The sequence below is a fragment of the Cryptomeria japonica genome, chromosome 10 (genome assembly GCF_030272615.1).
Source record: "Cryptomeria japonica chromosome 10, Sugi_1.0, whole genome shotgun sequence".
Classification (NCBI taxonomy): domain Eukaryota; kingdom Viridiplantae; phylum Streptophyta; class Pinopsida; order Cupressales; family Cupressaceae; genus Cryptomeria; species Cryptomeria japonica.
The window spans coordinates 103,712,316-103,737,435 of NC_081414.1; positions in this window are offsets into that span (position 1 = coordinate 103,712,316).

Genomic DNA, 25,120 nt, shown 5'->3' on the forward strand with positions numbered 1-25,120 from the left:
GCATCCATGTTGAAAGATGGAAAAGAGAAATATGTAAAGGCTGAGGATACAATTTCTCGTATTCGTATTATCATTGATTCTACCCCAATGTCAGACAAAGCTGAGATGGAGGCCATCTTGACCAAGTTCGAATAATTTCACAAATCTAATGAGGAGAAAGATGAATAAAGTGTCCCCTTTTGACATTTCCTTTTCATGTAGTTGCATAGTTAGACACTGCAAGTTTTCTCGCAGCTGTGCAATTTCTTTCTGTTGTAGTTGAAGTCAAGTGGGCCTGTGCAGTTCAATTAGTCAACTGTGCCCACATTTTTCTCCAATCTTTTCCTATATAAGGAGGACCCTCATTTGTACATATCTGATCTTTTTTATGCTTAGCAAAACTCTGCCAAATTTCTATCTCAATTAAGACTTTGTGCTTTTGATGTAAAAAAGTGGATTCAAGGAAATAAAGATAGTAACTCACTAGTTTCCAAACTTTGCATTGGACTCAAGTTTGTGATTGTGATTGGAATCATTCTTATGTTTAGTTCTCATAATCGTTCTTTGTGATCTTGAATCTTTTGGTGAAATTGTTAAATTTTATGAAAGAGATTTCCAATTGTGCAAATAGACTTTGTGGTCCTTGCATATTTGGAAAAAATTTTGATGTTAAGTGATTAGTGGTAGACTTTGTATTGCTGTTGTTACTTGTAGTTTAAAGAACTGAATATTTATACTTGAAGACTTTGGGTTGCAAGTTAAATTTCTTATCATTTGTAATAATTAGTTTAAGTTAGTGTTACATTCAAGGGAGACTTTGTGCTTCTTGATTGTAAGTTTTGGTATAGTTTGTTGGATTCATTTGTTCATTTATTTAAGTATCAAAAGTGGTAGAGAAGTTGTAACAAAGTGAACGAAAAATGCGTAGACTCTGAAAAAAGATAGTTATATGCCCGACACTTACAGATTTTAATTTCTTGTTAATTAGAGAAGAAATTTCGAAGGGAACCTCCCCTTGATGAGAGGAGAGATTAATTTCTCAACATAGTTATGTGTGAATCATATATTTTGTCATTGGTATGTTGGTGACAAAATATTCACCCAACAATTTTTTGGAAACTTTGCTGGGGAGCGACGTGCAACCGGTACTTTCTTTTTGGGCTACAGTGTGCTTTTCATTGTAATATCCATATTGCTGATTTTCTCAAATATTCTAATCTAGCTGATCGAAGTTACACTCGTCGAAAACGATCAGTAGGAGTGGTTGATCCTACTTTTGATTTTTTGTAGCAATATAATTTTCCCTTTGTGACACCTCCTCAGACGTGTTCTCGTTTGCAGCGGACACGAAGCTTTCCTCCTTCTGCATGGCGCTCTCCCATACAAGTGAGGCATCAAGTTTGCAAGTCTCAGTTGTTCCACTTGCAAATTGTTTTGTAATACCACCATATAATCCATTAAGGATGGTTGCTTCTGGCCCTTGGGGTACCGCTTTTGGTCCATTGAGCTTGACTGCACCTTTACATGAACTTCCCAAAGACACGCGAAAAAATTTGCTTGTTTTGGGAGATGGTTCTCAACATCTGAACGAACACATTGTTGCCTTTTACATTGCATGTGGGGTTCTCGGTGTTGAGAATGAAGATGTTTCAGTGAGGTTGTTCATTGAAACTTTGCATGGAGATGTTGTTGATTGGTTCTATGATGGGGTTAACCTAGCTTGCTCACACTTCACCTAGTTGGTGTTTCTCAATTCCACCAACCTCTCCAGGTCTAGCTATGCTCCAAGACCTCCAAGTACATCTCAATCTCTTCTAGGGATTTCTCTTTTCCAATCTCAAGGTGTTTGCAACAAGTGTTTAACTAGGAACCCAACCATTACCAAGTGACTTCCATATGCTCAATTGTGCTAACTTGACAACAACTTGTCAAATTCACCCCCATACTATTGTGAGTCATTGCAGAGGTGTGGAGGTATAATTTAACATGGAATGGATTCCATTTGGTTCCATTTGTATTTGGCATTCATTATCTTTCCTATTGATTTCACCATTTTACCTAGAAATAGGGCTACAAGGAATGAGCCCTATTAGGCCTCCAAAATCCGGTTTTGAGGAAAACGGTCCAAAAGACCTTGCAAAGAGTTTTATTTTTCTTCAATCATTCACCTATGCCTAAGATATTTTGGTGGTTTTGGCTTCCCAACTTTCCGTACAATGCCCTAACCCAAAAATGAGGGTTTGCTAGGGTTTCTAGGCCTCTTAACTAGCAGTGATTGATCAATTTAGTGAAATGGGAAACTAAAGGTCTTGTCAAGGCTTCTCCTTGTAATGGAAACTCTGTATGGACTTCATGGACCTCGCCAAATGATTTGGTTGTGGTTTTGTGTTCACCTCTGTACTATGCAGTCAAATTTCACCTTGTCTTCTCTAGCCGGGTTGCTCCTGGACTCACCTAGAACAAGGTGATAACCATGTCAATATTCACTTCCAGAACTCCTCCTTGCATATATACACTGTACAAGGGGTCTTCTTCCATGTCCCAACAGGCCATGATGGTAGCACGAAGGGATTTTATGGGGTAACCATTTTACATGAAACACGAAATTGTTATTTACAAGCCAAAATAGGCTAATTGAAAACAAAACAATGAAAACACTAACACACGCTAACTACAAAGCATGAAATGAACCAAATGACTCTAAAATACACCAAAGAACTTCAATCCATAACTAGATCAATGGATTGAATCCATTTGTATTCACATTTTAGGCAAAATAAGACCAAAATAGTGATAACAGTCCAAAAATGAGTAGTTTCAGTTTGTTGATCATACAAAATTTAACTTCCAACCTTGGTAACCATGCAAGAGGAGGTTCAACTAGGCCTACACTTGACTCAAAACAAACATCACACACACTCCTTGGACCCTCCTAGAGTCCTTATTAGGAACCTGAATTGGCTAAGGTCAGTACAAGCCAAAATTGTGAAAGGACTATGAGCCTAAGTCCTAGGTGATCCTACACCATTCTCCCAAACAAAAGAAAACAAAGTCACCTCTTTGGGGTTCAGTTTCTGATCAATGCCTAACTTCTTAAACTCTGTCTCAAACACCCATGTAGCCTCAGCATCATCCATACCCTGCCACTTGATTAGGTGCTCCCAATAGGTTTGGTGTCTTGTCTTCTTAGCGATCCTTGAACTCAATACCTTTTCAGCCTTTGGATTTGGTCTTGCTGGTATTTGAAGGTTGTGTACATCATCTGATATCTCTGAGTGACTACAATCTAAACCTTGAATTGGTCCTTTGTAAGCAACTAAGTCTGCTATGTTGAAAACCAGTGACAATCCTATGTCACTAGGTAGGTCCACCTTGTATACATTTTCTCCATACTTGGCTAAAATGGCACATGGAACCAACCTTCTCATTTGCAACTTGTTAGGTACTCCTTGTTGTAGCCTTGCTTTGTTTAGGTGCACCATGACAAGATCTCCCACTTGGAATTGTAGGTTCTTCCTTCTCTCATCAACCTTTTTCTTGATTTTACTTGTGTTCTCTATCAATGCTTGCTTAACTGATTCATGTACCTCATTCATTGACTGAGAAAAGTCTTATGCATATCCACTTCTTGTTGTTGCAGTACCTAAGTCCCTTAACTCTAATATACCCCTTGGGTAAAGACCATAGACCACTTCAAAAGGGCTCTTGCCTGTGGTTCTATTTATTGTGTCATTGTAAGCATATTCAGCTTCTCATAGTACTTGATCCCATGTCTAACCATACACTTTGGTAAGGAACCTCAATAAGTTTCCTAAGCTCCTATTAACCACTTTGATCTGCCCATCTATTTGATGATGGTAGGTTGATCCAAAAGATAGGTTGGTGCCAAGATTTTGCCAAAGTGTCTTCCAAAAATGACTTATGAACTTTGAGTCCCTATATGAAACAATTCTCATGGGTAAACCATGTATCCTTATTACTTCCTTGAAAAAGAAATGAGCTATATGGCATGCATCATGAGTAGTCTTGCAAGGTACAAAGTGGGCCATCTTACTAAATTTGTCCACAATGGCATAAATGTTGTCAAATCCCTGCTTTTTCCTTGGTAAACTTACTACAAAATCCATACTAATGCACTCCCAAGGTCTATTTGGTATGGGAAGAGGTTGGTATAAACTGGCATTTGAAGAAGTGCCCTTGGCCTTTTGGCAAACAATACAAGTCTCCACATACTTTTTCACATCTTGATTCATCCTAGGCTAATAGTAATACCTTTGAACCAACTCTTGAGTCTTGTTGACTCCAAAATGACCACTAAGATTGCCATTATGCTTCTCTTGTATGAGATTTTCTCTCATTGACCCTCTAGGCACACAAAGTCGTCCACCTCTAAACAATAGTCCATCTTGCAAAGTAAAATCTGAATACTCACTATGAAAATGATTTTGGTATTCTTTGCACACCTTGTAGGCATTTGAGAAGTCCTCATCATCTGGGTATAGGTCTCTAAAATTGTCAACACCTATGCTCCTTAATTGAATTTCATGGACTGTCAAGAGTCTTCTACTCAATGCATCGGCAACCCAGTTTAATTGACCTTTTTTGTGCTTGATTGTGAATGTGTAGGCTTGCATGTACTTTACCCACTTCATGTGTTGTGACTGAGTTTGTCTTGTGAGTTTAGAAAGCTTAGAGCTTGATTGTCTATATAGACTACAAATTCCTTAGGAAGGAGATAGTGTCTCCACTTCCTCAAAGCCTACACTAAAGCATATAATTCCAAGTCATAAGAGGAGTATTTCCTCTTTGCATCACTTAGCTTCTCACTATGGAAGGCTACTGGTCTTTCTTCTTGGCTTAGGACAACACCTACTTCAACATTGCTTGCATCACATTCCACTGTGAAGAGCTTCTCAAAACTAGGCAACACCAACACCGGTTGAGTAGCTATCTTCTCCTTAAAGGTTTCAAAACCTCTATTTGCTTGTTCATTCCACTGAAACTTTGCCTTCATTCCACCTCTAATTGTGTCCAACATTGGTGCACATATAGCATTGAATCTTCTAATGAACTTCCTGTAATACTGAGCTAGTCCATGGAAGGTTCTCACCTCTGTTGTTGACTTAGGAGTAGGACAATTTAATATGGCTTCAACCTTGCTGGGATCCATCTTGAGATTTCCTTGAGACAACACAAACCCAAGGTAAACCAACTCCTTCTTAACAAATTCACACTTGTCCAAATTCATGGTTAGCTTCTCTTCATACAATCTTTGTAGCACATTTTGCAAATGATTAATATGATTTGCTCTATCCTTACTGAAAATGAGAATATCATCTTAGTAGACCACCACAAATTTACCTACGAAGTCCTTCATCACCTCATTCATGAGTCTCATGAAGGTGCTTGGAGCATTGGATAAGACAAATGGCATTACAAGCCATTCATAAAGACCCTATGTTGTCTTGAATGCAGTTTTCCATTCATCACCCTCCTTAATCCTAATTTGGTGGTATCCACTTTTAAGGTCAATCTTGGTAAAGTATTTGGCTTCCCCTAAACAATCCATTAGGTCTTCTATTCTAGGAATTGGAAACCTATATCTGATATTGATTCTATTTATAGCTCTAGAGTCTGTGCACAATCTCCAAGTACCACCTTTCTTTGGGGCTAACACGGTAGGTACAACACAAGTGCTGATGCTTTTCCTAATTAGACCTTGGTCTAAAAGCTCTTGGATTTGCTTGGCAATCTCAATATTTTGTTGGGGAGTCATCTTGTAAGCTGCCTTGTTAGGTAAGGATGTTCTGGGAATGAAGTCTATTTGATGGCTTATGGTTCTTTTAGGAGGTAAGGTGGCTGGTTGTCCATCACTCACTATCCCTTTGAACTTCTTCAATAAGTCTTGAACCTCTATTGGCAAATCTGGCTGTTCTTTCTTGTCTTCCTCTTTAGGCTTCATTACTAATGCAAACCCTACACCTTCACCTTCCTCAAGTGTCTTCAAGGACTATTTTTCACTCACCAAAAGGATATTAGGACCTGCTGCCCTTTTTTCACCTTCCTCAAGGATATATTAGATCTTGAATGTGACTCCATCTTTCTTGAATGAGTATGCATTCTTGGCTCCATCATGAACAGCTTGTCTATCAAATTTCCATGGTCTTCCTAATAGAAGATGGCATGCATCCATGGGTAGGACATCACATAACACTTTGTCCTTATACCTCCCAATGGTAAAATCCACCCATGCTTGTTCATTGACTAGGATATCTTGGCCTTTGTTCAACCAAGTGACTCTATAAAGGGTTGTTGTGAGGTATCCTTTGCAATTTAAACTTACTCACTGTCTCTTCTGACACAATATTGTCTGTTGACCCTGAATCAATGATCACTTTGCAAACTTTGTCCATTATCTTGCATTTGATCCTAAATAAGGACCTCCTTTGGCTAGGCTCTTCTCTAACAAGTTCTTTTATCAAGGTTCTTCTTATCATCAAGTTGTCACCTACCTCTGATTCTAAGGCAACCTTTGAAGTCTTGCTACTTGAAGTCTCTTCTTGAAGATAGTTCACTCTCCTTTCACTACTCTGTGATGATGATCCCTTCTCTGGACATCTATATGCTGGATGACCAAGTTGGTTGCAATGGTAACACTTCATTGAGGCAAAATATGAGGAACCTCTACCTTATCCACTAGACCTTCCTCTAAAATCATTGTTTGACCCCCTTCCTCTATTGAGTCCTCCTTTACCAGTGCCACTTTCTTGTTGCTCAGTGAGTTTAGACTCACCTTGTGTTCTTTGTTCTGAACTTCTTCCTCCAAAGCCTCCCCTATGGCCTCTATTTTCTTTTCCTCTACCCCTACCCCTATTACTACTTGAATCATGTTTTCTTTTCAGTTTTTCTTCCACTTTAAGGGCAATTTGATAGCTTTGATGAACTGTCTTTGGGCTCATTAGACTAATTTCCTCTTGGATGTTCCACTGTAGTCCATTTAGGTGCAACTTTGAGACTTTCTTCTTCCACTGCATGAGATCTAAGGCTAAGTTTGTGAAACTCCTCCGTATAATCACTTACATCAAGGTCTTTTTGTCTTAAGTTTTGTCTTTTCCTATGAATCTGCACCTCATAGTCATCAGGGAGATAGACTTATTTGATTTTAACTAACATCCCTTTCCAAGAAGAGATGGCTGCTTTGCCCATTTTCTTTCTCTCATCTTGCACAAATTTCTACCATGTGAGAGCAGCTCCTCTCATCCTAGACTTAGCCACTTTAACTCTTTGAGCTTCAGTTATGCCTTCACATTCAAAATGGTTCTCCATGCCCTCTATCCATTCTAGAACCACTTCTGCTTCCATCTTACCAGTGAACAATGACAATCCTTCTAGTGATTTTCCACTTAAGGCCTTCAATGCCTTTAGGAAAGGTTCTTGTTCTAAGACTGGATCAGGTTCAGGTACTTTGTCTACCTCTGACACCTCTTTACCCTTACCTTCTGCTCCTTCAACCTTTACCAACACTTCTTCTGCCTTGGTTTCAACCTCACCAAGCTTACTTTCCAATTCTATCAACTTTTCCTTTAGGAGTCAATTCTCTTCCTCCTGATCATCCACTTTCTTTTCCAACTCTGCATTGGTCACCATGGTGTTTTCTCCTACAGATTCCACTGAGGACATCTACTCACTAGCCCAAATCTTATAGGCTATGATACCAATTTGATGGGGTTAACCTAGCTTGCTCACACTTCACCTAGTTGGTGTTGCTCAATTCCACCAACCTCTTCAGGTCTAGCTATGCTCCAAAACCTCCAAGTCCTTCTCAATCTCTTCTAGGGCTTTCTCTTTGCCAATCTCAAGGTGTTTGCAACAAGTGTTTAACTAGGAACCCAACCATTACCAAGTGACTTCCATATGCTCAATTGTGCTAACTTGACAACAACTTGTCAAATTCACCCCCATACTGTTGTGAGTCATTGTAGAGGTGTGGAAGTATAATTTAACATGGAATTAATTCCATTTGGGTCCATTTGTAGTTTGCATTCATTATCTTTCCTACTGATTTCACCATTTTGCCTAGAAATAGGGCTACAAGGAATGAGCCCTATTAGGCCTCCAAAATCTGGTTTTCAAGGGTTTTGAGGAAAACGGTCCAAAAGACCTTGCAAAGAGTTTTATTTTTCTTCAATCATTCACCTATCTCTAAGATATTTTGGTGGTTTTGGCTTCCCAACTTGCCATACAATTCCCTAACCCAAAAATGAGGGTTTGCTAGGGTTTCTAGGCCTCTTAACTGGCAGTGACTAATCAATTTAGTGAAATGGGAAACTAAAGGTCTTGTCAAGGCTTCTCCTTGTAATGAAAACTCTGTATGGACTTCATGGACCTCGCCAAATGATTTGGTTGTGGTTTTGTGTTCACCTCTGCACTATGCACTCAAATTTCGCCCTGTCTTCTCTAGCCGGGTTGCTTCTGGACTCGCCTAGAACAAGGTGATAACCATGTCAATATTCACTTCCAAAGCTCCTCCCTGCATATATACACTATACAAGGGGTCTCCTTCCATGTCCCAACAGGCCATGATGGTAGCACAAAGGGATTTTATGGGGCAACCATTTTACATGAAACACGAAATTGTTATTTACAAGCCAAAACAGGTTGATTGAAAACAAAACAATGAAAACACTAACACACGCTAACTATAAAGCATGAAATGAACCAAATGACTCTAAAATACACCAAAGAAATTCAATCCATAACTGGATCAATGGATTGAATCCATTTGTATTCTCAATCTCTTCTAGGGCTTTCTCTTTGCCAATCTCAAGGTGTTTGCAACAAGTGTTTAACTAGGAACCCAACCATTACCAAGTGACTTCCATATGCTCAATTATGCTAACTTGACAACAACTTGTCAAATTCACCCCCATACTGTTGTGAGTCATTGCAGAGGTGTGGAAGTATAATTTAATATGGAATACATTCCATTTGGGTCCATTTGTGGTTTGCATTCATTATCTTTCCTACCGATTTCACCATTTTGCCTAGAAATAGGGCTACAAGGAATGAGCCCTATTAGGCCTCCAAAATCTGGTTTTCAAGGGTTTTGAGGAAAACGGTCCAAAAGATCTTGCAAAGAGTTTTATTTTTCTTCAATCATTCACCTATCTCTAAGATATTTTGGTGGTTTTAGCTTCCCAACTTGTCGTACAATGCCCTAACCCAAAAATGAGGGTTTGCTAGGGTTTCTAGGCCTCTTAACTGGCAGTGATTGATCAATTTAGTGAAATGGGAAACTAAAGGTCTTGTCTAGGCTTCTCCTTTTAATGGAAACTCTATATGGACTTCATGGACCTCTCCAAATGATTTGGTTGTGGTTTTGTGTTCACCTCTGCACTATGCACTCAAATTTCACCCTGTCTTCTCTAGCTGGGTTGCTCCTGGACTCGCCTACAACAAGGTGATAACCATGTCAATCTTCACTTCCAGAACTCCTCCCTACATATGTATACTATACAAGGGGTCGCCTTCCATGTCCCAATAGGTCGTGATGGTAGAACGGAGGGATTTTATGGGGCAACCATTTTACATGAAATTGCTATTTACAAGCCAAAAGTGGCTGATTGAAAACACTAACACACACTAACTACAAAGTATGAAATGAACCAAATGACTCTGAAATACACCAATGAACTTCAATCCATAATTGGATCAATGGATTGAATCCATTTGTATTCACATTTTAGGCAAAATAACACCAAAACAGTGATAACAGTCCGAAAATGAGTAGTTTCAGTTTGTTGATCATACAAAATTAAACTTCCGACCTTGGTAACCATGCAAGAGGAGGTTTAAATATTCTTTCCCATGTGTGGAGGCATTCGAGGGCATTTTTTTATCCCTAACTCCACAGCTAAGCTTCTTTAGGACAAAAGTTGTCATGACAACTTTCAAAAGTTGTCACGACAACTTTTCACTTTTTGCTTTGCTAACCTATGAAACCTATTTCAAGTCATTACTCGTGACTTTTTAAGCATTCCTAAGACCATTCTAAACCTTCCTAATGCTCATACCAAGTTATGCCACTTTTGACCATCAAGAAGGCCAATTTTCTACTCAAACTACTAACTACTCACAAAGTGCAAACCTAGGAAGAAAACTAACTCAACTAGGCCTACACTTGACTCAAAACAAACATCACACACACTCCTTGGACCCTCCTGGAGTCCTTATTAGGAACCTGACTTGGCTAAGGTCAGTACAAGCCAAAATTGTGAAAGGACTATGAACCTAAGTCCTAGGTGCTCCTGCACCATTCTATCATCTTCCAAACAATTGTATCACAAGTTGGGCAACACTCAAAGCACTATTTGAGGAAAGGTTCAAGTTTTCCAAAGATGATCATGCGCTATTGGTGCAGTTAACTCAAATGAAAAAATAACCTTAGGAACCCATGCGTGAGTTCATAGCAAAGTTCAATAGATTGCACAATCGAATTCCAGCTCCTTCATGACCCACCGCTAGAAATTTGAAATGCCTTTTTATCAACGCTCAATTGCTAGAGGTGAGTTTTCTTTTGTGAAGGGATAATCCTACAGATTTGGCTATTGCACAACAGATGGCCATATCGGTTGAAGATGATCTTATCCTTGCTGGTAAGATAAGGAGAGATCCTAACAAGGTTAGGAATAATCAAATTGCTGATTCATATTTTTCTTCAACAAATTTTGTCGATCCCATGATACAAAAGCTAGAAAATGAGTTGTTAGTGCTTAAGAAGAAAATTTCCTCACAAGGAAATACTTCTTACCATGATGTCCCAAGAAGGACTTATCTAAATAATGCTTCCAATTATACCATGCATAATTAGAATAAATTACCTCCCTCTCTAGAGAAACTTGCGTTGGAAGCACTGCCCCAAAATTCAGCTACAGGCTATTATGAAGCTGAACAAAATGATCTTCTCCCTTTTGGTGATGAAGATGCCAATTTGCATCAAGAAGATGATGCAGATTTGGCTGGCGACTCTAATATTAGGTTTATGCAATATCAAGAAGATGATACGCTAGATACACGCAAAGGGGATGTCTTTGCAGTATTCACTCGTTCACAAGCATAGGCGGCTCAACCACCTGTCAATGTGAGGAGTGATGATTCTACTCAAAACAAGGATTCTAAATGTTTGCCAGTTACTATTGCTAAGCATGGAACTCCCGTACCAAATCCTTCAAAAGACAACTCCATCTTGAAGGACGTCACGAAGGATAAAAGTGTAAGTACTCCTTCGACTGCTATCAATTTTTCTACACCTGTCAATTCTTCTACACCTGCACCGAAGACTAGTGTACCTCATGTTGTAAGTTCTTAAAATGAGAACCCAAATCAGTTCATGTCTTTGATGAATTCTTTTCAGTCATTTGATATTTTAGACCATGCTAGGAAAACCAAAATACAAATGTTTGAGGTAGAGTTTTTGAGGTCTAATCTAGATCAATTCAACCGTTTGGTCAATTTTGTTAAATAAAAAGATAATTCCCCAAGTAATCTTCCCAAGTCCGACTCACTTCAAAATAACTTAGTAATTTCCCCTTCTCCTACAGAAAAGATAGAGCCATTCTATATCTCTTTGTTGATAAATGGTTATATGCTTAGTAATTGTGTGATCGATTTTGGAGCATCTGATAATGTTATGCCAGCAAAATTTGTCAATGCCCTCGGTTTAACTTTGACTAAAACATTTGGAAGATGTTTCTCTATGGATAACAAGCAAGTCCTCTTGATAGGTCAGATCAAGGACGCATAATTTGCGTTTGCTGCATTTTCAGAAAAGAAGATTAAGATGATGGTATTGGTAGCCAATGTGTCGGCTTCTTATGGCCTATTATTGGGGAGAAATTTCTGTAGAGATGTTGGAGAAGAGTTAAACATGGATATGACTGAGGCATGCATTCCCATCAAGGGGGAAGTCAAGAAGTTGTATCCAGAAAAGGAATCACAATTTACTGTTGTGAAGTATGATGATCAACGAGCTCAGATTCTTTTTGAGTCATCAGGTATGGGTAATTATTTCCTACATACTGATGATGAGTCAGAGGTTATTCCTGAAATTGAAGATGTTATTTTACTTAAAGATATTTCTAGTGACTGTGAAACTATTGTTGCAGAGTTTGTGGGATCTTCGACCTCACAGGAGGAAATTCTTAATTTTGATATTGTCAACATCGGTAGTCCAAATGATGTTTGGATGCTAGAATTTGATTGTAGTTGTTCTTCTACTGGATCAAGAGCCGGTATTGTTTTGGTTTCTCTTGATGGTAATCTTTTCCCTTTTTCCTTCAAATTGCAGTTTGATAACACAAATAACATTGTTGAGTATGAATCACTTCTTCTAGGAGTGAATATTGTGTTGGCAAATGCACACTCTAATGAGAAATTGTAGGTGATTGAAGGTTTTGTCATTGATGGCAACCTTGCAATCATATGATATCGGCAAAACAAATATACCGACACCGGCAACGACAAACTCTACACCGGCACACAGAACACCGATAGTGAAAGGATGGATACCGGTACTCTGGCCGACAGGAATTTTGTTGATAATATATTTTGTAATTAATTGTTAAATCATTGTAAGTCAACATGGCGAATTGTAATATGACTCATATATGTATGAGATCATTGTAGAACATTTATGTATAAGGAAATAGGCAAAATTATGCAGACCTAATATGCAAATTATAGGTTAAGGGTTTATGTATGAAGAAGAGCTAAAACTGGTACTGGATCTGGCATAGCAGATGCTAATTTGAAGCAGTACAAGACATTGGATTTGTATAATCCAATTTTGTAAGTCAGTGTGACTTCCTTTGTAATTGAGCAGTGAGCTCTAGGCACTTGGCCTTCCTACATGTGTAGGCCCCTCTTGTAAAATAGTAATATTCCCTTATTAGCCAGTAAGTGAATATTGTGGGTCACAAATCCCACCAAGGTTTTTTCCACACCGAGTTTCCTCATTAAACTATTGTTGTATGGTGTGCTTTTCATGTGGTTGTTGTTATTCTTGTTTACTACATTATCTTTGGTTTACCGGTACACAGTATTGATATGCTTTACATGTTTTAATTCAAGTAAATTTAGAAACCGGTTAGATACTGATTCAACCCCCCCCCCCCGCCCTCCCAGTATCTTTGGGAATCCTAACAATTGGTATCAGAGCTTGGTCCTCTATTTTCAAAAGCCTAATAGCTTGAGGAAGATCTTGTCACTGGTAGAGATGGAAAAATTGAGAGAACAATTGAAAACAACTCTTTCAGACTATGATGCAGAAAAGGTGAAGAATATCAAACTTGAAGATGATCTAAAGGTTGCTCAGGATATCATTCAAGTGCTTCAAGAAAATCTTACCATTGCAAGAAATAAGAGAAGAGAACTTTGTGAAAAGATGCAGAATGAGAATTGATGAAAAAGAAACTCTTAATGATCTAGTAAACAAGCTAAGACAAGATATCAGTACAACATAGAATGAGATGCAGGATAGGACTATGAGATTTTGTAAAGAAATTGAAGATAGGAAGAAGAATGAAGGATACTTGGCCAGAAGACTAAATGATGTTGGAAATGAGAACACAAGACTTAGTCATGAAAATGATATGTTGAAGACAGATTTAATGCACACACAAAATGACAGAACTGAACTCATAAGATAGAAAGGAATCTTGGAAAGTGAACTAACTGCTGCAAATCATCACAAAGAAAAATTCAAGAAAAGTTCAGAAGAACTTGGTGACATGCTGAAGAATCAGAAACCTAATGGTGATACAAATGTGCTTGGCTTTGAAGTTGGTGAAAGCTCCGATACTGCAAACAATCATGATCATAGCAAACCGGTAAGACAACCTACTGCTTACAAATTTAATGGAAAATTCTTTAACTATAACAAGTATGGTCATAGACAAAATCAGTGTAGATCTAGAAATTATCAGAACACTAATACACCCACCAGTCAATGTTCTAAATGCAACAAAGCTGGTCATAATTCAAAAAATTGCAGAATGAATGTGAGATGTTATCTTTGTGGAAGATTTGGGCACTTATCTAATCAATGCAGATCACATACCGACATAGGATATGGGAAAGCTATTCAAAAGAACAATGTGACTTGTTATGCCTATAACATGATCGGACATTTGCTAAATTTTGCAGAAGTAAGGCATCATCGACAAATAACAAAGGTCCTAGTTTGAAAGGTAAAGAAAAAGTTGAAGAGGTAAAGCAAGAATTTTCAAAACAATGGATCAGAAATACAGATCAGAATGTTGATATGATTACACCTCCACCGGTAGAACAGAGTAACACTCCACCGACAGGAGACTCCTCATCTAACTGAAAAAAATTCTTTTGGGGGTTTAGCAACAAATGAAAAACATTCTATTATTCGCTCGGTTGATGGTGAGAAGTTGAAATTACTTCTATATCGGCAGATGACTTAAGTTGTGACTTAACCGACAAGAGTTGGTGAAAATAACATTATAAAGCAAGTGTTTTGGCTCTTTTTTCCATTCACCGAGCATTCAAATCTTCAAGAGCGCGAAAATTCCCAAGCGAAGATACTCCAAGCAAAGAAGTGAAGCAATCCATCAAAGAATTCATCCTTAAGGCAAATTGAGGTATTTATAGATATGGCATCTTTATCCACTCCTAAATTTATTGCAAACCCTACTATTGTTGAAGTTGGTAAGCGACGTAGACCCGTTTTTCAGCTAGTTCTCAAAATTGCTAAGAAAGATGACAACTTAGGTGCATTCTCCCAAATCCCTAAAGGAGTATTATATGTTGAAGACCCTAGAATGTATATACATTGCCATATTGATGAACTAGGTGATGATGAAATTAGGAATATGTATGAGACTATAATCTGTGATGAATCCGAAAATGTCAAACCTGAAAACAAGATAGTAGAAACCCTAGGTTTCACTGAAATACTTAGTATCCCAGATTTCCCCAAGGATATCATAAGGATTGTGTTAAGCAGAGTACATGGTGAATTTTTTTGGTTAGACTCTATTCACAAGATCACAAAAGAAGTAGTAAGGGCAGTAACAGGGTTACCCTCCACTGGAAACAAACCTGACAAAACTAAGAAGGTCTCAAATGACTTAGTGACAAGCCTAATCGGTGCAACATTTGATAAAAGATCACTAAGGGTAAATGATGTAAAGGATACAAATATCAGATTAATCAATATGATCTTAGGTTACAAGGCTACACATGCAAATAGGTTAAAATCAGTTTCTAGCCTATGTATTAAGAGTGCCTATGATATGGTAAATGATAATGCAAGGATAGACATATGCAAATGGCTTGAAGATGAGCTAATAGATAATCTAGGAAAGATCAAAAGGGAAAAGAAAGGAACATTCAGATTTGGAAACCTACTTGTTTGTCTAATGCTATACATAACCAAACAAGTACTTGGTATTGGTGCTAAAGATTTTGGATTTGATATACTGGTAGGAAAATAGCTATCAGAATTGCTGAACAATATGGGAGAGAACAGGGAGAAAACCATAAATAAGCACTTTCAAGCACTAAAGGCTCGAATGAAAACAAGAGTAAGGCTATCACAAGCTATTGTGGATAAGTACCAAAAGGAAATTTGTTTTGTAATAAAGAAAGATGAATTTTGGATGGAGGCAGTTATTCCTAGAATCATCTGGGTAATTGAAATGGGGTATGAGACTGATGACAACATAATAGAAACTTATGCAAAAGTCCTCCTAGAAGCTCCTAAGGAACCGAAAGAAAAATTATTTGGTAATGTTGAAACTATAGAAAGCCAAATTAAATCAAGGAAAAGAGTTAAGAAGGTTGAGGCAACTGTTAGAAAAGGAACCCGATAGGCAAAAGCTATTAAAGAAGATGTACTAAAACAAACTAGTATAACTGAAAGTGAGTTGGAAGCACTTCAACCAGAAACTCACCTTTCACCGGTTGGAACTTCTTCAGAAAGTGACATACCTGTTGTATTTAGGAGAGTTGAAAGGAAAAGAAAACCTTCACCGACACCTTCTCCTACACCAAAGAGGACAAGACAGAAGCAACAAGCAGTGAGGCCACCAGCAAAGAAATTAACTCCAAAGAAAAAGAAGATGACTCCTAAGAAGAAGACACAACAAACTATTGCACCCATTGATAAACTTCTCAGTGAAATTACAGAGGATGGAAAGTTGAAGAACATCAACAAATTATATGACACACTATCCACTGATGATAAAGAGAAAGTAGAGAACAGGGTAATCTTACACTTAGATATTTTCAAGAAATTTTTGATGTAAGTTGTTAATGAAATACCAGCAGATCTATATAATAGACTAGAAGCTAGAAGAGTAGCTATTGTTGAGCTAGATAAGAAAAAAAAGATTAAAAAACTACTTGCAGTGCACCCTGTTAGCTCACCTGATGAGATAGATCAATTAATCTTTGAGGCTAACTGGTCAGTATTCTCAACTGCTCACCGGCATGTAGCATCGATGGTAGGAAGAGTGAATCAGGTAACAGAGGAAACAACGGATGCATGGGACATATTCCTGGTAGAAAAGGAATAATAGGAAGAGTATCAAAAACCTAAAACCTTCAAGGTATATCAAAAGGATAGGGACAAAGGAAAAGGTAAGGTAGGTGGACCTCCTAGTATAAAGATAATAGACAATTTACCCCCACCACCTCTAGATACTCCACCCGTAGACACTACTGACAATCAACCAGCAACTGAGAGTATGGACACACCACATGAGGATACAAATCCTGATTCTGAGGTGTTATATACAGTGAACATTGACACTCAGGAAGTCAATATTGTGGTGGATAAAGAATCTACTGAGAAATCAGATGTGGCAACAGAGCCACCGATAGGAAATACTGTAGTAGAAAACATTGAAATTGGGGAACTAAAACAAATTGAAGGATCAAGTGAACCCCCGGACATTGGAAAGGAAAAAACCACAGATGTGCATATTAATGCATCCACTAAGCCACTGGAACGTACTGAAACTGAAAAACCAACTGAGTCACCGGCAACATGCAACATAGAGGAAAAACCAGCAGTGGACAACATAGAGAAATAGGTAGAGCAACAGGCTCCTTCATAGGTACCGACAGAGATAGTGCCACTGGCCCAAAATGAAAAGCCTAAAATTTTGTTTGTAGAAATGCAAACTCAAACAGATCCTCTAGAGAAAGAGGAAAGCAAAGCTACAACTACAACCAATGGATTACATATTGTAAAAACTGTTGGACAAACATCCGGTACAACCATGACATAATTTAGACCTACTAATGTAGCTGAGGTCTTATTAGATTCAATAAAGAAAATAATAGAGTGCAATGCACAAGCCTATAAGGCTATAGATGACACTTTACCAATTTTGAAGATGATAGCACCAAACTGCAGTGTTGAAAATAAAGATTCTTTGAGCCAATTAGACATATTATCTAAGTATATAACTGGCAATCTAATAACAATGGACAAAATAAATGAGGATACATTTAAGGATAGAATGATAAAAGAGAAAGAAAAATTCTTTATGGAAATTGTGAATAAGAACAAAGAGGAAATGGATACTCTTTTACCGGAACTCAGTGAAATCATTCTTCACTTCAAGAAATTGTACAAGGACACTCGCAAAACGGATGTATTAACAGAGGATCTTGACAAAGAAATCAGAAAAGCACAAGATAAAATTAATAATATTGCTGATAATTTGATTGGAACATCAGACTCATTTTTGGAATTAGAGAAGAAAATTGCAGAGCAGGAAGAGAAAATCAAGAAACTGAAAAATGAAAAACAAAGAATAAAGGACAAAGTAAAGGACTTAAAATGCAGACTTGGTCCAAGACTAGAGTATCTTATTTCTTTGAGAAAAGAAATATCTGAGGCTCTGGTTCTCGGACTAAAGACACTGGAAGAGCAAATGCACATACTCACCGGTACAGTGCAGAGGACTCAAGAAGCCATAAAAGACTACAAAACATTCAACAATGAAATAAATATAGTTTTGATAGACATTTTTTAGATTGTAACCCACCGGTTATGAGAATTCAGGTAGGACTCCACTGACACCGAATGACAACCTTTGTCATTGATGTCAAAGGGGGAGTAGAGGAATGAAAAAAATGGTTCATTTGCTCAAGGGGAGCACACAGTTTTGGTAAGACATTTTTGGCAGACTATTTTTGGATATCATTTTTGAACACTTTTTGATTTTTCTCGTGAGTGTTGCCATCAATGCCAAAGGGGGACATTGTTGGCAAATGCACACTCCAATGAGAAATTGTAGGTGATTGAAGGTTTTGTCATTGATGGCAACCTTGCAATCATATGATACTGGCAAAACAAATATACCAGCACCGGCAACAACAAACTCTACATCGACACACAGAACACCGACAGTGAAAGGATGGATATCGACACTTTGACCGACAAGAATTTTGTTGATAATATATTTTGTAATTAATTATAAAATCATTGTAAGCCGACATGGCGAATTGTAATATGACTCATATATGTATGAGATCATCGTAGAACATTTATGTATAAGGAAATAGGCAAAATTATGTAGACCTAATATGCAAATTATAGGTTAAGGGTTTATGTATGAAGCAGAGCTAAAACCGGTACTGGATCTGGCATAGCATATTCTAATTTGAAGCAGTACAAGACATTGGATTTGTATAATCCAATTTTGTAAGTTAGTGTGACTTCCTTTGTAATTGAGCAGTGAGCTCTAGGCACTTGGCCTTCCTGCATGTGCAGGCCCCTCTTGTAAAACAATAATATTCCCTTATTGGCCAGTAAGTGAATATTGTGGGTCACAAATCCCACCAAGGTTTTTCCCACATCGGGTTTCCTCGTTAAACTACTGTGTTATGGTGTGCTTTTCATGTGGTTGTTGTTATTCTTGTTTACTACATTATTTTTGGTTTATCGGTACACAGTATTGATATGCTTTACATGTTTTAATTCAAGTAAATTTAGAAACTGGTTAGATATTGATTCACCCCTCCCCCCCCCCCCCTCTCAGTATCTTTGGGAATCCTAACATATTGCCCAGAAGAAGGGGATTAAAAATTTACATGCTCAAGGAGATGCAAAGTTAATTGTTTGTCAGGTCAGGAATATATATCAAACTAGGAGCGATAGGCGACGATATTATGGTAACCTTGTTTGGGATTTGATTGAGGCATTTGATGCCTTTGATATATCTGTTGTCTTCTGTGAATTTAATGATAGGGCAAATTCATTAACAATATCTGCAACCTCTCTGGTTCCTCACAAATATTTTTTAGGATCAACTTACATTGTTGAATTGGTCTTTCGACCAAGTGTTCCTGACAATTCTGATCATTGGCAAGTGTTTAATGATGATTGTCATGTAATCAATTTTTTGCAAACTGTTGACAATTTTGATGACCTGTATTTTGAAGGTAGTCATTTCCCTTCAAAGGATGTAGTTGAAAGTATTGATACAAAACTGGTGAGAAATTTCTGCAACTGAAAGGAAATAAGATCCCTAAGGGTCTGGTTTCTTTAGAAAAGTTGTTTGACAAGCATGACCGCTATGTCAAAAAGCAACAAAAATCAGTTGTAGGCTCAATGGAATATGAGTAAGTAAATATTGGGACTGAAACCAATCCAAAGATGATCAACATTGGAAAATGTTGTTCACAAGAGGAAAGGCGGAAATTTGTTGCGTTATTACAACAATATTGATAACTCAATGATGAACAGTGAGTACCAAACCGGTACTGAGAGGGGGGGTGAATCAGTATAGACACAAAAACTTTTCCTGAACCGATTTGACTGCAAATAGTGCACTTGACAGATAAACACAAATACCGGTCTAAACCATATTACTACTGGTTAAACATAATGATACTGTAAAAGACATAAACCGACAACACTTAGCTTTCCATATAACCTACTTCCTCATTTCCACTTTATCCTTATGCATAAATAGATATTCTATCATTCTGAGATACAATAATTTTCTAAATCAACATGATTCACCACTAAACAAGAAATAACAAAAAATCACATGAAAGAGGCATCACACATGACACACATATTTTTCACGTGGAAACCCAACTGGGAAAAACCACGGTGGGGATGAATACCCACAAGCTGTTTTTGAACTCTTTAGAAGTCTGCTCTGTCAGGAGCCTAATCCGATTAAAGATTGTTACAACAGGTTCTATTAGGAACTGATCCTGTTAGGGATCACTTGATTAAGGGATGGCTAGAATACCCGGTTAAGGGTTACCTTGTTAGAGGATTTTATGAACTCAATGGCTTTGAGTCACCCTGTTAAACGATTTACATCAAGCTGGTTAAAGCTACCCTGTTAAGGGATTTTCCAACTGTTGAAGTGATTAGAGATCAACAGGTATTACAATGATCTGGTAATAGCACTCAATGCCAATGTAGACCCGGTTTAGTTCCTTCCTTCTACACACACACTTTTCAGGTATCAATTCTCTTATTTGGTCTGGCAAGAATCACGTATCTCTGCACTTAGATACACACACAACATTTGCCAACAACCTCAACATCAAACACAACATTGACCTTATAGGAAACAGATAGGTTGGTAGCATAAACCCTAAACCCTGAACATTTAGGTTTAGCAATTCAGTCGGTTCAATCCTGACCATTGAACACTTTGCATTTGAATACAGCGGTCTTGAAAAGATCTCAATACATTCTCCATCGTTTGTTCTTCACCTCTTCTTGGAGGAAATAACCCATCACGCATTCTTCACCGTTTGCAAGGACTTCACACATTCCTGAGGTAGATAGGATCAATCCCCTTCATGCAAGATCCTTCACGCACATGAGGCTGACGTGGCAACACGATCTGATCTCCATTACAATGCTAACTCATTACACAATGCCATCAGTTGAATCACACAGGCTCAAAACACTTCAACTGGAAACCCTGAGGCTGGAACTACCAACCAGTAGTCATACCATATTAAACCTTGATAGAGAACATTCCATATACCGGTTCACTTGGACAAACATACCACTTCACCTTTTGCACATATACCAGTTCACAATATTATACCGGTTCACTTTGCCAGTTGCTTAACTTCTATAAACCGGTTCATCTTCAACATATTACCGGTTCACTCTTCAGCATATTACCGGTTCACTCTTCAACATATTGACATCAATGACAACACAATATCATCATGTCAACGTACTCTGCTCATATGCCAACAAATATGTTGATGTCTTGGCCTACTCCTATGAAGACCTAAAGTCTTTTCGCTCAGAAGAACTTCGTCACGACATTCCATCAATGTCGGGCATCACGCCTTTCTGTCAGAAGCAACGCAAATATAACCCAAAGATCTTTGATACTATCTTTGCTGAAATTCAGAAGATGTTGAAGGTGAGGATAATTTTCTCATTCATCATTCTTTCTGGATAGCCAATATTGTACCTGTACGTAAGAAGAATGGTGAGATCCGGATATGTGTTAATTTCTGGAATTTGAATCAGGCATCCTTAAAAGATAACTACCCTTTAGCTATCATGGATCATGTCTTACAAGTTGTTACTGGATCAGAGATGATGTCCATGTTGGATGGATTTTAGGACTATAATCAAGTAGAGGTTTGGGAACAAGATCAGAACAAGATAGTGTTTACCACACCTTGGGGTAATTTTGCATATCACAAGATGCCTTTTGGGTTGATAAATGCAAGAGCGACTTTCCAACGTGCAATGGACTTGGCCTTTCAAAGTTTCCTTGGTAAGTACATTGTAGTCTATTTGGATGAATTGACTGTTTATTTTAAGAAATGTCAAGGTCATTTCTATCATTTGCAACAAGTATTGGAGAAGTGTCGTCAACATGGAATTTCCCTTAATCCCAAGAAATTTGTTTTTGGGGTCACTGAGGGTAAGTTACTTGGGCATATTGTTTCAAAAGAAGGTATAAATATTGATGCTGAAAGAGTAAAGGCTATTCGTGATCTTTCTATGCCAACAAGTAAGATTGTTGTCCATTCTTTCTTCGGTAAAGTAAACTTCTTACGAAGATTTATTCCAGACTTTGCCAAACAGATTCGTCACATTGTTGACATGATGAAAGGTAAATCTCTTTTCAAGTGGACTCATGAAGGAAAGAAAACTTTCCATCAGAATAAAGAGGTCATGGCAAACGCCCCAGTCTTGGTATGCCCTGATTATACCAAAGAGTTTATCATGTATAGCTATGCATCAGATCATACCTGTTCAGCCATACTGATGCAGAAAAATAATGAAGGTGTGGAATCACCCATTGCATTCATGAGTTATCCATTGAAAGCTCATGAATTGAAGTACTTAGAAATGGAGAAGCATTCTTTTGCCATGGTTAAAGCGATGAAACATTTCAGGTTCTATATTTTAAATTCACATGTCATCGCACTTGTTCTTGATGCCATTGTCAAGTCAATTCTTACGCAACAAGAGTTTGGAACTAAAAGGGGCAACTGTGTTGCTAAGATTCAGGAATATGATATGGAAATCAAACCTACTAAGTTGGTTCGTGGAAAAGGTCTATGTCAGTTGATAGATGACAACAAATCAATTGATGAAGTGGTGCTGGAAAATCAAGGCACGAATCAAGATCTTCCCAAGGTCCTATTTGTCAGCACCACTGATGAGTGGTATTCTGACTTGGCATATCTCTTAAGATATGGAGAATGTCCCACGCACTTGTCATGTAATGAAAGGCGAACCCTGAAGCTTAAAGTGATGAATTTTTTCCTATGGGACAATGGTTTGTACAAGAAGGGTTTAGACGGAAATTTCCTGCACCGCATGGACAAACAACAACAAGTAAGGTTACTTCAAGATTTTCATGACCTTGCTTGTGGAGGACATTTTTCTGCCCCTGTTATTGCACACAAACTTTTACGTGTGAGATACTATTGGCCAACATTGTTTAAGGACACATATAGTTGGGTTCACAAATGTGAGTTATGTCAACAATTTGTGGGTAAGCCTAAGTTAGCTGCACTTCCTCTTAAGCCAGTTGTAATTGAAGAGCCTTTCCAATAGTGGGGATTGGATTTCATTGGACCTGTCAATCCAACATCTAGTGCAGGTCACATGTACATTCTCATAGTGACATATTACTTCACTAAGTGGGTGGAGGCAATTCCAACTAAGCAAGCTACTTCAGCAGTGGTTTGTCAATTCTTGAAGGAAAACATCATTTCAAGGTTTGGTGTCCCTCATAAGATAGTAACTAATAATGCTTCATGTTTTTCATCTTATGAGATCATTGATTTTTGCTTCGATTATGGTATTACCCTTTCACATTCATCTGACTATTATCCATAAGGAAATGGTCAAGCCGAGTCAAGCAACAAGAATCTAGTTACTATTATGAGGAAGCTTGTTGATGAGAGACAACGAACTTGGCATAAAGCTCTTTATGATGTGCTATGGGTGGATCGTATAACTCCAAAAAGAGTGATCGGTATTTCACCTTTTCAACTCCTATATGGGTTGAATGTTGAAATTCCTATTACTCTAGAACTTCCAACATTGAAGCTCTCCAAGGCCGTTGAAGATGAAACCTATCAAAATTCACTTGATAAGTGAATTATGTTTCTTTCGCAGTTGGAAGAAACAAGAGCAGAGGTGGTGGATAGGATTGTTGCACACCAAAGCTAGGTGAAAGTGTTATTTGACAAGAAGACAACTTCTCGTGAGTTCTCAGTTGGTGATCAAGTCTTGTTATGGGACAAGAGGAGGGAACCAAAGGGTTTGCATGGAAAGTTTGACTCCTTATGGAGAGGTCCCTTCACTATTCATGAAATATGTGGTGAGCATAATTACTTTCTCACATATGCAGATGGTACCCCATTCTCACTACCTCACAGTGGAGAACATTTGAAGCTCTTTACTCAATGAAGAGCAATGTGAAAGGAAGTTGTACTTGTTGTAACAATTTTTATAGTTTTTTCTTTTAAGTATTTTCATCGCCTGAATCCATAGCTCAATGGATACATGCACTTGGAGTTCTGGATTCTACAAGCTTCAAGTGGTGTAGCTTGTTCCCTAGTCAGAGACAGTTGTTGTCCTTGATTTCAGCGTGGATAAAATCATGAGGCAACCGTACGAAACTGGTCCCTTTTTTTACCTCACGTCCTCCGGGAGAGCTTGACCGACTTCGTCGGTCAGCTCCTTTGGCTTTTCACTTTTTAATTTTATTATTTTGTAAGTTCTTTTAGTTTTGTAGTTTTTCTTATAGGTCGGACTTTAAAGTCTGACCTGCAGGGTTTTGCCTTTTGAAGACATTGCACATCGAACTTTAAAGTACGATGTGCAATGTTTTGGTTTTGCCCCTACAGATCGGACTTTAAACTCTGACCTGCAGGTAGTCCTTCTCCTGTAGATCGGACTTTAAAGTCTATCCTCTAGAGTCTTTTCCCTTGCACAATGGACTTTAAAGTCTGATGTGCAGGTTGTTTATAGTGGCTTGCATGTCTAACTTTAAAGTCCGACTTGCAAGAGTTTTAATCCTGCATGTCGGACTTTAAAGTCCAACATGCATGGCACACTTAACAACTAATAGGGGCATTAATTGGTAATTTGAGGGTTATTTATTAAAATTTAGGTTTTAATTACTCATTTTATTTTGCAATCTCTCCTCCTCATGTTCCCTCCTCCTCCTTTCCTCTGATTTCACTCTCAATCATCTCGCTGGTTCAGATTTTCATCGATCGCTTGGATTGAGGTAGGTTTTTGTTCTTTTTGGGTTTTTCCTTTTGCTTTGTTTCTTCTTTTCTTCTTCGTCGTTCCTTTGGGTTTTCGTTTTTTGGAGCACATCAGATTTTGAAGTCTGATTGCTTCTAATCTTTCCTTTAAGGTCAAGGGCACATCAAACTTTAAAGTCCAGTTTCCCTTTGATCTCTTTCCATCTTATCCCTCACCTGCATGTCGGGTTTTAAATCTCAACATTCAGGCTAACAGACTGAGATGTCTCCCACATCGGACTTTAAAGTTCGATATGCGGGAGATACCCTCTTGCTAACAAGTCAAGTTTGAAAACCCGACGTGTTAGCAAGAGGGTTAAAC